Source organism: Saccopteryx leptura, chromosome 2 (assembly GCF_036850995.1).
Source record: "Saccopteryx leptura isolate mSacLep1 chromosome 2, mSacLep1_pri_phased_curated, whole genome shotgun sequence".
NCBI lineage: Eukaryota > Metazoa > Chordata > Mammalia > Chiroptera > Emballonuridae > Saccopteryx > Saccopteryx leptura.
In genome coordinates this window covers 106,173,514-106,190,593 of record NC_089504.1, presented here as the reverse complement: position 1 = coordinate 106,190,593, position 17,080 = coordinate 106,173,514, and the positions used below count along the sequence as shown (strand labels likewise).

At 41.0% G+C, this 17,080-nt stretch overlaps 1 protein-coding gene across 1 annotated transcript in view; it reads right to left on the bottom strand.

The window, feature by feature from the left end:
- LIN7A (lin-7 homolog A, crumbs cell polarity complex component) overlaps nt 1-17,080 on the bottom strand; it is a 141,810-nt gene that overhangs the window by 35,314 nt on the left and 89,416 nt on the right. The window lies entirely within an intron of this gene.

The following is a 17,080-nucleotide window of genomic DNA, read 5'->3' as shown; positions in this document are numbered from 1 at the left end:
TTGCTTCCTTTAACCGTCACCTAGGGAGCAAAAAAAAGGACATGAAATTCAGTCAACAGCCTTGGCTATAAGGTGGAAAGAGAGGCTTGCATTTTTTTCACCATGCAAAGATTAAACAGGATTGGAGCAGGGGAAGAAGAGGAGACTGAGGGCCTTCACTGGCTGTAAAAGGAGAAAAGTACCCAAAGTGGAGGAGGAGAAGAAACTTGCACTGTCAGAACCAGGAGTCTGGTGGAAATACTGTACTCAGCACTTGCTATCTGTCCTGAGAGTAGAAAACCCTGTCCACGGCCTGTGGACAACCTGTCCCATTCCCTGTCCTGGACATTGGCAAGCCCTCTGGACTTAGGACATTAACACATTGTAGAAGGCTGGCTAATGGCCCTCAAAGAGATCAGGTCTCATTCCCTGGAACTTGTAAATGTTGCCTGAGGTGGAAAAAAAGGTCTTTGCCAATGTCATTATGTTAAGGATTTTAAGGAGATTGTTCTGCTTTATCTTGGTGGGCCCTAAATGCAATCACACGAGAGAAGAGGAGGGAGCTCTGACACAGAAGAGAAGGTAATGTCACCAGGCAAACAGAGATCCGGGTGAGGCAGCCACCAGAAGCTGGAAGGAGCATGGAAGGGATTCTCCTCAGAGCCCCTTGAGGCAGCACAGTCCTCTCCATACCTTGGCTTTGGCTCAGTCAAACTGATTTCTGACTTCTGGCCCCCAGAACTGTAAGAGAATACATTTTTATTGTTTAAACTACTAAGTTTGTGGTAATTTGTTACACCAGCCATCAGCAACTAATGCACACACGGAGTGAAAGTCTCATTACTTTGACCATGTGGAACTAAACAGACTCCCTGGGGGAATTTCCTTCAGGCTGGGACACGGGGTGGATAGATCACCAGTAACATATACATGTATGTACTTATTATTATCATCATCATCATTTTCTTACCCTCGACCAGAGAGGAAATTCCCAAAAGTTTATAACCTTTTCTATTTTGTTCACCATCTATACCCAGGACTTAACTCAGCAGCTGTCACATTATAATTGTTCTGCAAATAATTGTTGAATAAACAAAGAACATTGTGAAAAACAGTACAAAGTGAGGAAAACACAAGCAACAAGTGGTAAGAAGACGATGGCAATAACTATGAGAAAGACTGCACCGGCAACTAAATTGAATAGTCAAATATCCATTATCAGCAAAGTCAGTGTATTGCTCAAAGCTCAAGTTGGTCTGAGAACTAATATATGTGGTGCCCATTCCCACTGGCTAAAATTGCAGGGTGGGAAGGCAGCACTTCTAGCCAGTGAGCTACTGTTACTTGTTCTATGGGGATAGCACAATATCTCCCTGGTCCACTTTCTAAATGGAAAAATCTCTTCTCATGGGCAGACTCAGAACGAAGGGGACTCAGTTCCACCTTCTCAGTGTTGCAAAATATTCTAGATCATGCTGCCTCATTTCTGCCATTTCAAAGGTGAATGGAATAAAACAACCTAATTGTACTTCTCTTGGCTCCCTCACAATTGTGAGTGAAGTGTCACGTGATGCCATTCAGTGAACAAAAATTTTCAACAGTTAACTGAAATTCCAGTTTGCACTTCTGTTTAATTATAACCCAAAAAATCTCCCACTCAGGTGCCAAGAAAGGTAAGGCAGCTGGGAATGAATCCTAAGCAGAGAGAGAATGTGGGAGAATGCTTTACTTGAGGCCCAGCCTAGAACGCAGGTGGAGAAGCTTACGCAGGGCCTCTAGGGCAACCAGAGGCTGAGGCTCTGCCCTCCCCCTCCCTATGTCCACCTTGGCTCCCCTCTACCAGTTAGGAGGACCTGGAGAGGGATTGTCGCTCAGGGCTAGACCAGGCGTTGGGGCCCCTGGCTCATCCCCCTGGTTTCTCCAGCTGGCAGAAAGTGGAGTGATGAGTTAGGCAGCATGGAATAATTCAAATGCATTCAAACCAAACACCTCGTACCCCCTATCTCTTCTGAGCCATTTTAATTCAAATAATCTCCTTCTTTTTCAAGATGTTACTATTTTGAAGACTTGTTCACAGAGGGTGGCAAGATGGCGATGCAGTAGGTGGACATACTTCCATCTCCCAGAACCAAAGTGGATTACAACTTAATTTTAAGAACCATCATCTGGAAAAACCAACTTTGGACTAAACTAAGAGAACTCTTTAACCAAGGAACACTGAAGAAGCCACACTGAGACTGGTAGGAAAAGCAGAAATGGGGAGAGGGCTGCCCAGCTCCTGGGAGTGAACGGCAGCCCGGAGAGACTCACGTGGCAGGAAGTGAGTTTAGTGGAAAGGGAAGGGTCTTGGGCCCCAGGAATGAAGCCCCAGCCTGCAGCCCCAGAGCCTAGAAGAGGTGTATGGACAGTGTTTAGCTGAGAAACAAGCCAGAATACTGTTTGCGAGAAAGAGACAGATTTTTCCCTTCTTCTTAAAGGGACCACACAGAAAACCTCTTTCACAACCACATACCCGGGACTCCAGGGGACAGGGAGACACAAGAGGACTGGAGTAGCAGACACAGAGTGTAATCTAGGAGGCACAGGGAGAAACACTTTGAGGGACAGCCACCCTAATCCCTGGGCTTCGTCACACCCCAAATCTAAAGTGAATATTTCTCCTGGAACCAGCAATACCAGCAAAGGGAAGCAGGTCACTAGCCAAACAGAAGCTTTCCTGCTGCACTCAGAGCAGAGTCGCTTAGAAGCAGGGAGCCATCAGGGATACAGTATTGAGTGCTAGGTCTCAGCTGCATCGCCCCCACCCACACTGCTGAGTGCTTGCTGGAAGGGGGCAGTGGCAGGATGGGAAGTGCGGTCCCATCCGCAGGGGCGGAAGCCGGGCCAGCTGGGACAGAGGCTCGGCTTGAACTCAGTCCTGCCCTGTGGGGGCAGAGACTGAGGGCAGCCGTGGTTGCGAAAGGGGTGCATGAAAACGGTCTGACCCGTGGCTGCCGGCCAGGTGAGCAAGAGCGGTAATGCCTGCACTCCCACACACAGGGGAAGGTGAAATCTGGGAACCATGAGCACAGGTGCACAGCTGCACCCGCAGACCGAGGCTTGGGGCCCTGGTGCATGAGTGCAGCCCCACCTACAGAAGTGGGGTGAAAGCTGAGGAACCGGCTGAGACCTGTGGCTGAGAATAGGTGTGCAGTTCTGCCCAGGGGGCAAGGTTTGCAGCCCCCATAGCACGTAAGTGAAGCCCTGCACACAGGCGTGGGGCGAAGGCTGAGGCAAGCCAAGGCTTTTAGCCCTGGCAAGTGAACACAGTCCCACCCATGGAGAAGAGGCAGAAACTGCAGCAACTACCCCAGTGGGCAGGCGCTGGAAACGCCCTTACCCGAACGCTGGAGGCAGCAGCAGAGGGGGTGGCGGCCTGCAGACAGACCACACCTAGGGAACACAGAGGCCACACCCATGGGGCTTTTGTGGCCACACCCTTCTTATACACAGACAGAATGGGAAGGCAGAGAAATGCAACACAAATGAATCAAGAGAAACCCCCAGAAAAGGACTTGAATGAGTCAGATATAACCAAATCACCGGATGTAGAGTTTAAAATAATGATTGTTAGGATGCTCAAAGATCTTAGAGCAGCAATTGATGGACATAAGGAACACCTAAATAAAGAGATAGCAAGTATAAAAAAAGACATTGAAATAATAAAAAAAAATCAGTCAGATATGACAAATACAATATCAGAAATGAAGACCACACTGGAAGGAATTAAAAGCAGGATGGATGAAGCTGAGGATCAAATCAGAGAGTTAGAGGACAAGATAAACGAAAGTGTGGAAGCAGAGCAGCAAAAAGAAAAGAGGCTCAAAAAGTCTGAGGAAACTCTAAGAGAGCTCTGTGGCAATATGAAGAGAAATAACATCCACATCATAGGGGTCCCTGAAGAAGAAGAGAAAGAACAAGGGATAGAGTTCTTGTTTAAAGAAATCATAGCTGAGAACTTCCCTAAATTGATGCAGTAAAAAATCACACAGGCTCAAAAAGCACAGATAATTCCATTAAAAAGAAATCTACACCAAGATACATCATAATTAAAATATCAAAGCTAAAAGATAAAGAAAGAATACTAAAAGCTGTGAGAGAATGTGGGTGGAGCGCAGAGTGCATTCCTAGCAGCTGTGGCTGATGCAATGCTGTGAGAACACTCCAGCTCCCACCTCCTGGGCACACCCAGGAAGGAAGCTCACCTGCTATAAGGAAGTGACTTAGCGTCAACCATGCAGCTCCCTTATCTTTTCAGCCATTGGCTATGAAAGATACGCTGTAACACCCTATTGGCTGAACCCATGTATATAAGCTTGCTTACTTCCTGAATAAAGTGGATCTGCGTCACTGAACCTGGTCCCCGGAGTCGGGTCTTTGGGTTTCCATCGTCCTCACCCCTGGCAAGACTTGTCCACAACTGGTGCCCAACATCAGGCAGGGACCTAACCAGCATCCAAGGAATGGGTGAGTGACCCTCTACAATGGGAAACCTTCTCCCCCACTCTCGAGCCCTGCAGGCTCAAGCCCTGCACGCCTATTGCAGAGTAGGCGAGTTGAAGTTTGTGAAAAGGATCTCTGTACTTACTGGGAGATCCTCTCTGGTTTCAATACTTGGCTCCAGGACACGCCTCTCTGGGACCCAGATACTTGGGCCCAAGCTTTCCAGCACGTTCGTTCGGCTGAAGTACATGGGTGACAAACCTTCCCTCTCAGCCTCATTCCAGCCCTGCTAGTGATACATGCCTGCCTGACCAGTGCTCCTGCTGGGGACCCTCCACCAGTGCCAAACATATTACAGGCTACCCCTCTCTCTGGGGAGCCCCTACCTTCCTATTCGCCCCCACCACTGAAGAAGAAAGTAGTTTAGCCTCCTACTTTGAGAAAATAGCGGCTGAGCACGCAGAAACGAAACCAACCAAATTGCTAACCACGCCATCAGCTCTGCCGCTGGAAAAAGCAGAGGTGGCTACTTCCGCATTCCCTGCCGGGGCTCAGTGCCCCACCCCAGCCTCTCAGATGCCATTTTCTCCAACACGTGTTCCTGCTGCAGACCATGGGTCAGCCTATACGCCCCCATGTGTCTTTTTACTTTCTGTCTGTTCGTCTTGTCTATTTTTCTGTATCTCTCGCTCTCTCTCTCCCTCTCCCCTCTCTCTGAAGTGATGCTGGAAGGACCCAGCCATAGCACAGTGGTGGGGATCACACCCTCTTTTAACACAAGGGAGAGGTTATGCTTGTATTTTTCAGCCAATTTGGATCCCAGGAATCCCCCAACCTGCTTGACAGGGTTTCTTGGGCACCCACTAAATGGTTCAGTCTTCACTCATCCAAAACCACAGCCCTGGCCTTCTCCACACTGACTACGCCTGAAGGGAAGAGGTCCCCAGTGCTCCAGAAGACCTCACAGCCGATGTGCATGCCCCATCAACTTGGGGGAGGGAAGTTTTGGCAGGGAGGGCCCAGAGAATTGCCCCTGATGAGCCCTCAGGCCCTGGTACTTTGTTCTTGCTTATGTGTGCTATAGTAACTACTGACTCCCAGATGCAGGAGGCAGCAGCCCGGGGCTCGAGCCCGGCAGCACAAATTGGTGTTTTCAGTTCATCTTTGGAGGATGAGGAGAATTGGGCCAGAGTTGCAATTTGCAGACTCCAGAAGGTAAACAGCAGCAGCTGCGGCAGGAGGATGAACAGAAGCCAAGCTTGCATCACTGAATGGCTGCTGGAATGGCAGGGAGTGCCTGCTAAGCTGATGGTGGGTTTGCTGACATTTTGGGACATAAAGGTGGATGGCATCATGCTCTCCAGAACAGAGATGGAAATGCTGACTGCCGTTTCCATGTGCTCCTCTTTGGGATAGTGTAAGACCTGCCAGGATGGCAGGGATGAAGGGGGTGGCTGAGGCCTCATGTGTATGGATTGATTTCCTGGACAATGACCGGAGTGGGCACTGGCTCCTTTGTTGGATGGACTTACAGATTTTGGACAATGTGAAATACCCTGATGGGATGGAGGCCACTTTGCTGGAGGCCCTTACCCTGCCCCGGGAAGCTTTTCCCATGGCTAGAAAGAAGGCCGAGGACATTTTGTGCTTTTGGCAAAGTGCTCAGAGACTGGTGAAATGTACCTTTGTAATTGTTGAAATTGTATGATTTGTCATGTTGTTGTAATTTGTGCAATGTGCTTTGCAACCATATGCAGTACACAGCCTGTAGCAAGCCCTTTGTTTTGTGTTTGGATGCTGGGACCTTTGTGGGAAGGGGGTGTGCATGGACCTACATCCATTTTTTACAATCAAAATGAAACTGTGTTTAACAGCACCTAGAATGTCTCTGTAACACAATGGGAGGGAAATGGCATCCTGACCTCTAGGAAGAATCCTCTATTTAAGACCCCCGTTCTATTTCCTATCTAGCCAAACATTACAGAAGCTTGACTCATTGTTTAATCCAGCTAATCTATTAGCCTACAGTATAATAGGTATTATAGTTGTTTTAGTTCTACGAGGGTTCCGTTGCATAATGCATATCATTCAGAAGCTGTAATAGTAAGCTCTCACTCATCAAGTCCAATTGGCCTAAATTAAAAGAGAAGAGGGAGATGTGGGTGGAGCACAGAGTGCATTCCTAGGAGCTGTGGCTGATGCAATGCTGTGAGAACACTCCAGCTCCCAGAAGCCTCCAGGGCATAACCAGGAAGGAAGCTTGCCCGCTATAAGGAAGTGACTTAGCGTCAACCACATAACTCCCTTATCTTTTCAGCCATTGGCTATGAAGGACACGTTGTAACATCCTATTGGCTGAACCTATGTATATAAGCTAGCTTACTTCCTGAATAAAGTGGATCTGCATCACTAAACCTGGTCCCCGGAGTTGGGTCTTTGCCTCTCCATCGTCCTCACCCCTGGAAGGATTTGTCCACAAGAGAAAAGCAGTGTATAACCTACAGAGGAGCCCCCATAAAAATGACATCTGACTTTTCAACAGAAACACTTGAGGCCAAAAGGAATGGCAAGAAATATTCAAAGTAATGCAGAACAAGAGACTACCACCAAGACTACTTTATCCAGCAAGGCTATCATTTAAAATTGAAGGAGAAATAAAAAGTTTCCCAAACCAAAACAAAACAAAACAAAAAAACTCAAGGAATTCATTACAAACAAACCAATGCTGCAAAAAATGTTAAGGGACTAGTTGAAACAGATCAAAGGGGGAAAAGAACATAGTAAAAGAAGAATGTAGCTTTAAAGAATTAAATGGCATAAACAACTACATATCAATAATAACCTTAAATGTAAATGAATTAAATGATCCAATCAAAAGACATAAGTAGCTGCGTGGATAAGAAAACAGGACCCATACATATGCTGTCTACAAAAGACACCCTCAAAACAAAAGATACACATAGACTGAAAGTAAAAGTTTGGAAAAAATATTTCATGGAAATGAAAAAAAAGCTGGGATAGCAATACTTATATCTGACAAAATAGACTTTAAAACAAAGGCTAAAGTAAGAGATAAAGAAGGTCATTACATAATGATAAAGGGAGCAATCCAACAGGAAGATATAGCCATTATAAATATCTACGCACCTAATATAAGAGCACCTAAATATTTTATATATAAAGCAGACTTTGATGGATATAAAGGGTGAGATCAACAACAATACAATAATAGTAGGGGATTTCAATACCCCACTAACATCACTAGATAGATCCTCAAGAAAGAAAATTAACAAAGAAACAGCAGACTTAAAGGACCCACTAGATTAACTGGATTTAATAGACATCTTCAGAATTTTTCACCCTAAAGCAGCAGAATATACATTCTTTTCAAGTGCTCATGGTACATTCTCTAGGATAGACCATGTGTTAGGGCACAAAAGCGGTCTCAACAAATTTAAGAAGAATGAAATCATATCAAGCATTTTCTCTGATCACAATGGCATGAAACTAGAAATCAACCACAACAGAAAAACTGAAAAATACTCAAACACTTGGAAACTAAATATCATGTTATTAAATAACGAATGGGTTAACAATGAGATCAAAGAAGAAATAAAAAGAATTCCTAGAAACAAATGATAATGAGCATACAGCAACTCAAAATTTATGAAACACAGCAAAAGCAGTACTGAGAGGGAAGTTCATTGCATTACAGGCATACCTTAGGAAGCTAGCAAAAGGTCAAATAAACAACTTAACCATGTATCTAAAAGAACTAGAAAAAGAACAGCAAGTAAAGCCCACAGGTAGTAGAAGGAAGGAAATAATAAAGATCAGAGCAGAAATAAATGACATAGAGGCTAAAGAAACAATACAGAGGAATAATGAAACCAGTAGCTGGTTCTTTCAAAAGGTAAACAAGATCGATGAAACTTTAACTAGACTCACCAAAAAAAAAAAAGAGAGAGGACTCAAATAAATAAGATTAGAAATGAGAGTGGAGAAATAACAACGGACACAACAGAAATACAAAATATTGTAAGAAAATACTATGAAGAACTGTATGCCAAAAAACTAGACAACCTAGATGAAATGGACAAACTCCTTGAAACATACAATCTTCCAAAAATCAATCTGTAAGAATCAGAAAACCTAAACAGGCCTTAACACAAGTGAATTCTACCAAATATTCAAAGAAGAATTAACTCCTATCCTTCTCAAGCTATTTCAAAAAATTCAAGAGGAAGGAAAACTTCCAAGCTCCTTTTATGAGGCAAGCATAATTCTGATTCCAAAACCAGGCAAAGACAACACAAAGAAAGAAAATTACAGGCCAATATCCCTGATGAATTTAGATGCTAAAATCCTCAACAAAATATTAGCAAATCAGATCCAGCAATACATGAAAAAAATCATACATCATGATCAAGTGGGATTTATTCTGGGGAGGCATGGATGGTACCATATTCGTAAATCAATCAATGTGATTCATCATATAAACAAAAAGGAGAAAAACTGCATGATAATTTCAATAGATGCAGAAACAGATTTGATAAAATCCAGCACCCATTTGTGATCAAAACTTTCAGCAAAGTGGGAATACAGGGAACATACCTCAATATGATAATGGCCATCTATGACAAAACCACAGCCAACATCATAATCAATGGGCAAAAATTAAAAGCAATCCCCTTAAGATCAGGAACGAGGCAGGGGTGCCCCCTTTCACCACTCTTATTCAACATAGTTCTGGAAGTCCTAGCCACAGCAATTAGACAAGAAGAAGAAATAAAAGGCATCCAAATTGGAAAAGAAGAAGTAAAACTATCATTATTTGCAGATGATATGATATTGTATATAGAAAACCCTGAAGTCTCAGTCAAAAAACTACTGGACCTGATAAATGAATTCAGCAAGGTGTCAGGATACAAAATTAATACTCAGAAATCAGAGGCATTTTTATACACCAACAATGAACTGTCAGAAAGAGAAATTAAGGAAATAATCCCCTTTACTATTGCAACAACAACAACAAAAAGTACCTAGGAGTAAATTTAACCAAGAAAACTAAAGACTTGTACCTGGAAAATTATAAAATATTGATAAAAGAAATCAAGGAAGATACAAACAAGTGGAAGCATATACTGTGTTCATAGTTAGGAAGAATAAACATAATTAAAATGTCTATTTACCCAAAGCAATTTATAAATTCAATGCAATACCAATTAAAATATGAATGACATACTTCAAAGATATAGAACACATATTCCAAAAATTTATATGGAACCAAGAAAGAACTCGAATAGCCTCAGCAATCTTGAAAAAGAAGAATAAAGTGGGAGGTATCACACTTCCTAATATGAAGTTATACTACAAGGCCATTGTACTCAAAACAGCTTGGTACTGGCATAAGAACAGGCATATAGATCAATGGAATAGAACAGAGAACTCAGAAATAAGCCCACATCTTTATGGACAATTGATATTTGACAAAGGAGGTAAGAGCATACAATGGAGTAAAGACAGCCTCTTTAACAAATGGTGTTGCAAAAATTGGACAGCTTCCTGCAAAGAAATGAAACTAGACCACCAACTTACACTATTCACAAAAATAAATTCAAAATGGATAAAAGACTTAAATGTAAGTTGAAACCATAAGTATCTTAGAAGAAAACATAGTCAGTAAGCTCTCCAACATCTCCTGCAGCAATATATTTGCTAATTAATCTCCACGGGCAAGTGAGATAAAAGAATAAACAAATGGAAATATATCAAACTATTGATAAAAAGCTTTTGCACAGCTAAAGACAATATGAACAGAATAAAAAGACAAACTACACAATGGGAGAACATATTTGACAATAAGTCTGATAAGGTGTTAATAACTAAAATTTATAAAGAACTGGTAAAACTCAACACCAGGAAGATAAACAATCCAATCAAAAAATGGGCAAAAGAAATGAATAGACACTTCTCCAAAGAGGACATACAAGTGGCTAATAGACAGATGAAAAAATGCTCAGTATCACTAATCATTAGAGAAATGCAAATTAAAACCACAATAAGATACCACCTCACACCAGTCAGAATGGTGCTCATTAACAAAACAACACATAAGTACTGACAAGGATGTGAAGAAAAGGGAACCTTCCTGCACTGCTGGTGGGAATGCAGATTGTTGCAGCCACTGTTGAAAAAACAGTATGGAGATTCCTCAAAAAATTAAAAGTGGAACTGCCTTTTGACCCAGCCATCCCACTTTTAGGAATATACCCCAAGAACACCATATCACTGATTCTTACCTTTTGCTACAACATGGATGGACCTGGAAATTATTATGTTAAATGAAATAAGCCAGGCAGAGAAAGAAAAATATCATATGACCTCACTCATTTGAGGAATCCAATGAACAATGTGAACTGAGGAAGGGAACTGAAACAGAGGAGAGATCAAGGGAACCAGAGGGAAAGCAGACAGAGGGACAGGGGATGATAGGAGGGGATAAACCTGAGTTGAAGGGGGGAGTACGCTACGGGGAGGGGAGCAAGGGGGATGTTGAAAGGAATACAGGGGAGGGGCAATGCATTCGGGGTGACACTAGAATCTATGTAAACACAATAAATTATAATCAATTAAAAAAAACCCAATATACTGTAATAAAAAGCTATGTGAATGTGAAAAAAAAAAAAAAAAAGACAGAACAAAACTTGTTCCCAACCTTAAAGGTCAAAATCTTTTATGAGGATTTAAAAAGAACAACAAACCCCCTCCCCACTAAAAATGCTCTTAGGCCAACCCATAAAGGGGAAGACACCTTGATCTTCTATCTGTGAAAATACTAATTTATTAATAGCTAAGATACTTATTCACCCTTAAATTATGATGAATAAGGCCAGGCTCTTCAGGTTAGAATTCCCGGCTGTCATTCCATAGCTGTGTGACTGTGGGCAAGTTACTTGATCTCTGTCTTCCTCAGTTTCCTCAATTGGTAAATGAAAGTGTTAATAATAGCATCTACCACAAAAGATCATTATGGGGAAATAATAAATTCATTATGTCAAGTGCTTACTGCAGTGCCTTCAGTTAAAACAAAGTATATGGAGCTTCAATTATGTGCAGGGACTGTTCTAAGACTCAAGACAAGGCAATGAACAGGAAATCACCGTTGTCACTGGGACAGGCATTTTAATGTGCAGCTCAAATTTTCTTAGTGTTTTTCAGAGTAATTTAAAAACCTTTTTATTTTATTTTTTTTTCTTTGTTCAGATAACAGATAAATAAGGTTTTAATACACATTTCCTCTCTGGGATGCTGTAGCTTCATAGCACTCAAATCTAGAATTTTAATGTTTTTTTCATCCTCATTTCACACCTGACAGTCTTTCTGCATAAATAATTTGGGCTGTGAGTAGTCACCTTTAACTTGGCATAGGTATTCATAAAATGGGAATAGGCTAGATTCCAGGAAAACAATTTATTCTATTGCATCCCAGCATTTTTTACTCATTCATCTGTTATGCTTAAAAATCAATTAGCACTGTGCATACACTGTATCGACAGCTTTATTTAGGATTAACCAGAGCTGGGTGCCTTTAACTGCAAAGTTCCCACTAAGGATGCTCTAAAACAATGCTTGGGTTTCAAACGCTAACAAAGGATTCTTTTCTCTATGACATATTTTTTAAAGTTCTTGTAATTTTATTTTATCTTTCTGTCTTCTGCTTTCTGCTTCCCTCCTGCCCTCTCTTTCCCATCAATGCCAGTGGGATACCACATTTCAGGTTGATTCTTTTAGGCTTTCTCCCTTTAAAAAAATCAGGAAATAGTTATAGATACACAGGGAGTTGAAATTAAATATATTATATATAGAGAGGCCCCAACACACTTTATGCAGCCTCCCCCAATATGAAAATCTTGTTAAACTACTGTATAATATTAAAACCAGAAAACTGACATTGGTACAATCAACAGTGCTTACAGATTTCAATGGGATGGACTTTTTTTTTTTTTTTTTTGTATTTCTTTTTCCTGACGCTGGAAATGGGGAGGCAGTCAGACAGACTCCCGCATGCACCCGACCAGGATCCACCTGGCACGCCCACCAGGGGGCGATGCTCTGCCCATCTGGGGCGTCGCTCTGTTGCGACCAGAGCCACTCTAGCGCCTGAGGCAGAGGCCACAGAGCCATCCTCAGTGCCCGGGCCAACTTTGCTCCAATGGAGCCTTGGCTGCAGGAGGGGAAGAGAGAGACAGAGAGGAAGGAGAGGGGGAGGGGTGGAGAAGCAGATGGGCGCTTCTCCTGTGTGCCCTGGCCGGGAATCGAACCTGGGACTTCCGCATGCCAGGCCGACGCTCTACCACTGGGGATGGACTTTTTAAATAATAAATTATTACATTTGGTAAGCACCAGTTCTGATCACGATAAAGGCTAAAATTTACTTCATGTGCATATAGATGGATGTGGATCTGGGTGAGCATTTGTGTGTAGCCATTTGTCTGTGCAGGTGTGTGTGACAGAGAAAGAGAGAGAGAGAGAGAAATCTACTGTATCCCTATGCATATCATTAGATTATTCTGAGGAACAAATGAGAGAATCTTGTGTGAATACTGTTCATAAACTATGAAGTACTAAATACATAAAAAATATTGTAAGTATTATATTATAGTATATTTGCAGTCTCTCTGTTCAGGAAAAAGATCTCATTAGTGCTCAGAGAGACTAGGTGGAGTTTAGTCACCTGTATAAGGAGGTGTGTGTGTGAAGGACCGTATGGCAGTCTCATCAAAATCTCATCTGAAGACACAGACTCAGAGTCACAGAGTCAGAAGGACCCTTGGCCAACTGTTCCAACTCTACAAGAAATTACTCTTGCCCTTGGTCTTCTAGTCTCTGATTAGACCTCAAACAACAGACACATAGTCTTTCATGATTCAGTCTTTCCCTACTTACGGAGCTCTAAGTGTTTAAAAGCTTTGTTGTTATAAGCTGAAACCTGCCTTCCTTGTGACTTTTGCCCACTGGTCTTGGCTCTGCCATCTGGTGCCTCACACAATGGAGGCAACTAAAGACAGCCATCATTCCCCTCATGTTTTCTCTCTATCCCAAACAGATCAAGCCCTTCTTTAACATGTGCATTATATGAAGACTGCTCCTCTTTGAACTAGCTTATTGTTCTTCATAAGGATGAAATATCCTGTTCAAGAGCTGAGCCAATCTCCTTCCATATTTATGCACAATATTTGAATTCATGGCCCCTACAATCACATTAACATGTGTTTCTTTTTCTTTTTCCCAACGTGCCTCATATTCCTCTTAAAATCTCCCAGGATTTTTTTTTCCTCACAGGTTTTGATGTTTAGGCCTTCTTCCCTAATTCAGCACAGTTAGTTTTATGTGTATATAAGCAGGCCTTCATGATTCTTATTAAATTAGGCCTATGGTGCCATGCTATTGAGATTTTTTTATATTTGGACTCCATTACTAAATATGTTTACTGCCCCTGCTGGCTCCACATAGGTGTTGCCTTTATAGAGTCTTTTAGTCTTTTCTCAACATTGTTGATGAAACATCTGGGCACGAAAGGGTGAAAAGGAGATCATTAAAAAGCTATAAATTCTACATGTCACATTTTGACCTCCTGTTAATGTTAAATTTTAATTGAGAATTCAGCCCGAAGTGTTTACTGAGGATTGACTTAAGAAGCAGCCATACACAAAGGCCTCTTCATTTTCTGTCAAATTGCATGAGGTGATTCAATGTCTCATTTATAAAACTCCCATGGGAAATTTCTCTTAGCAGCAGGGATAGAAAAGAAAAATTCTCTCAATGATAGCTGAGCTGTTATGAGTCTCTGCCACGCCCCCCCCCCCCCCCCCCGTTTTTACTTCTAAGATGCTTTATCTTTTCAAATGTTTAAAAATCCATAAAGTAACTTCTTTTCTTTCTAAGTAGGGCATTAGGAAATTTCCCCTAGAGCACCAAAGTAGTTAAAGTTTGTTTCAGCCCTACAAATCCCATCCTTCCAAAAGTTGTTCTCAGTTTAGATTGGCATGTTCTGAAAATCTTCCTTATTAATTTCCCCAAATGGTACTTTAAGTGTAAATAGTAATAATTTGATCATTTGCTAATCTTTTTCTTTTTTCTTTCTTTCTTTCTTTCTTTCTTTCTTTCTTTTTTTTTTTTTTTTTTTTGGTCCTTTCATTACAGGGTAATTTTTTCATTAAATACTTTTGACTGGAATTATTTATACTAAAAAGATTTTTGTAGTGGGTGTTAGAAGCCAAGGTCTTTGCCTTGGAGTAAGTACTCTGCTGTGATTGTGGAACACCCACGGGTCATACAGTTTTTTCTCATTTACAGAAGGAAAATGACCTCTTGATGAACAACTGATAAATATTTGACACTATTAAAATGTATGTAACTTTTAAATAATTTAAAATAGGTCATTTATTATATATCGTATGACTATATGGGTGTGCAGTATTTTAAACATCACATTTAGGAGTTTTTTAAACCAATCCAAGGTGGTCAGCAAACATTATATCAGAAGGCAACACATTAGAGGCTGGCCACTATAAAAGCATTTGTTATACCTATTTCAGTGAAAAACTGATGATTTTCTTATTAGCAAAAAATATGGCAGAAATGGATTCTCAATGGCAAAATTAGGGACTCATTAACAAGCAGGCTAAATGCAACTTAATTAATTAACGTTCCATTTAATGTGTGTGGAATATTAAAGACTTTTGGAGACATTCACCACCTTTACATGAATAGGGTACAAAATTGTCAGGAAGCCCATGGCCTGTACCATAAGATTTGTGGCATAAGTTTAATCATTAAATCTTCCTATTCCCAGTGGTCCATTTAATAGATTTTCTGATTCTCTGATACTGTATAGAGGGGTCCTGAAATCCTGGTCTTGGAATGTTGTTTCATCGGCCGCAAGTAAGTCTTCTTTCTAAGGTAATGATCGGAATATCTGAATAAACAGAGAACTATGATTTTACCAAACTTATGGAAGAGGTTGCATGAGTCTGTTAATGCCTTTTGCTAATAAATGTTTGCTAAAATATGCCTATATGTGTAGCAGACATTGCTTTAAGACTTACTTTAACATAACTAGCATTAGCATTACCAGAGGAGGATTGCTAGCCCTCTGCAACCGGCTTCAGTAGCCACCCTACCGTTCAGAGATGTGTCTGACCCAATGATCACTGCACAGTTCTCAACAGACATTTTGCCTCATTTTAAACTTCATCGGCACCAGTCAAGTTACTACTTTTCTTATTCAGATTAGGAAATTCAACTTTAGGGGATATTAATCCATAATCATATAGATATTGAATGGTAGAGTCTTATGTGTCTGATTTCATCACCTAACCACCACCTCCCCCCTACCAAAAATCTCCCACATAAACTCTCATGAAAGAAATGAATGAGTAATTATGAAATGCCTACAGTTGTGTTCCCTGCAAATGTATTGGTTAAATAAAGACTCTTTAGCTCCCTAGGCAGATAGTTAAATGTGCACCATCTATTAAAGTGATTTCATATATATATATATATATATTTATTGCTGGGTTATATAATTATAATTACTATTAATATGTTTTTGTTCCTTTTTGTATTTTCATGTTTTAAAACCTATACTTTCTTTTGATCTACCCAATATATTCAGAAAAATTGTAAATTCATACACTAGGCACAAATTAATTACTTTGTGACAAAATTACATGACCTAGCTCTCCAGCAGTCTTCTAGAAAGTTTGACTCTGAAATTATCAGTTGAAACATGCTTTGAAAAAGTCATAGTTATCTAAAGGTCAATAAAGAGCTCATTTCAAAGCATTGCAAAATAGAGAAAAGTAAATGAAATGGTAATTTTAGAATTGGAATGCTAAAGTGATCTAAAATATTCATGGGTTGATGAGTTTGATGCACATCAGAGATCAGCAAAGTAAATGAATAGTTTTGGTTTCTACAAAAGTTCTAGTCAGGTGAGAAATAAAAAGAAATAAAATGTAAGACATAAATACAGAACAATTTACTTCATAGTTACCAATAAAATATTATATTTTAACTCTATTTTATTTTAGATAGTCTAAGCTGAAATCACTAGTCTATAATAAAACCCAAATCTAGCTTACTTATTAAAACCTTAAGCTCTCAGGAAAAGGATCTTAGGTTAATAGAAAGGTATTCATTGACATGTTCCCATTTAAACTTTTAAATGTGTGATTATAGGTTATTTATTGTTGATGTAAATAGAACTTTGGGAGAGAAAACTATTCATTTTATAGTAAGGTATTCCTTTAGCAACTCATTATTACATGAGCAGGTAATATCATTCAAAGAATACGAGGCTATGGGCCCTGGGCGGTTGGCTCAGTGGTAGAGCATCGGACTGGCGTGCAGGAGTCCCAGGTTCAATTCCCAGCCAGGGCACACAGGAGAAGCACCTATCTGCTTCTCCACCCCTCCCCCTCTCCTTCCTTTCTGTCTCTCTCTTCCCCTCCTGCAGCCAACGCTCCATTGGAGCAAAGTTAGCCCGGGTGCTGAGGATGGCTCTATGGCCTCTGCCTCAGGCGCTAGAATGGCTCTAGTTGCAACAGAGCAA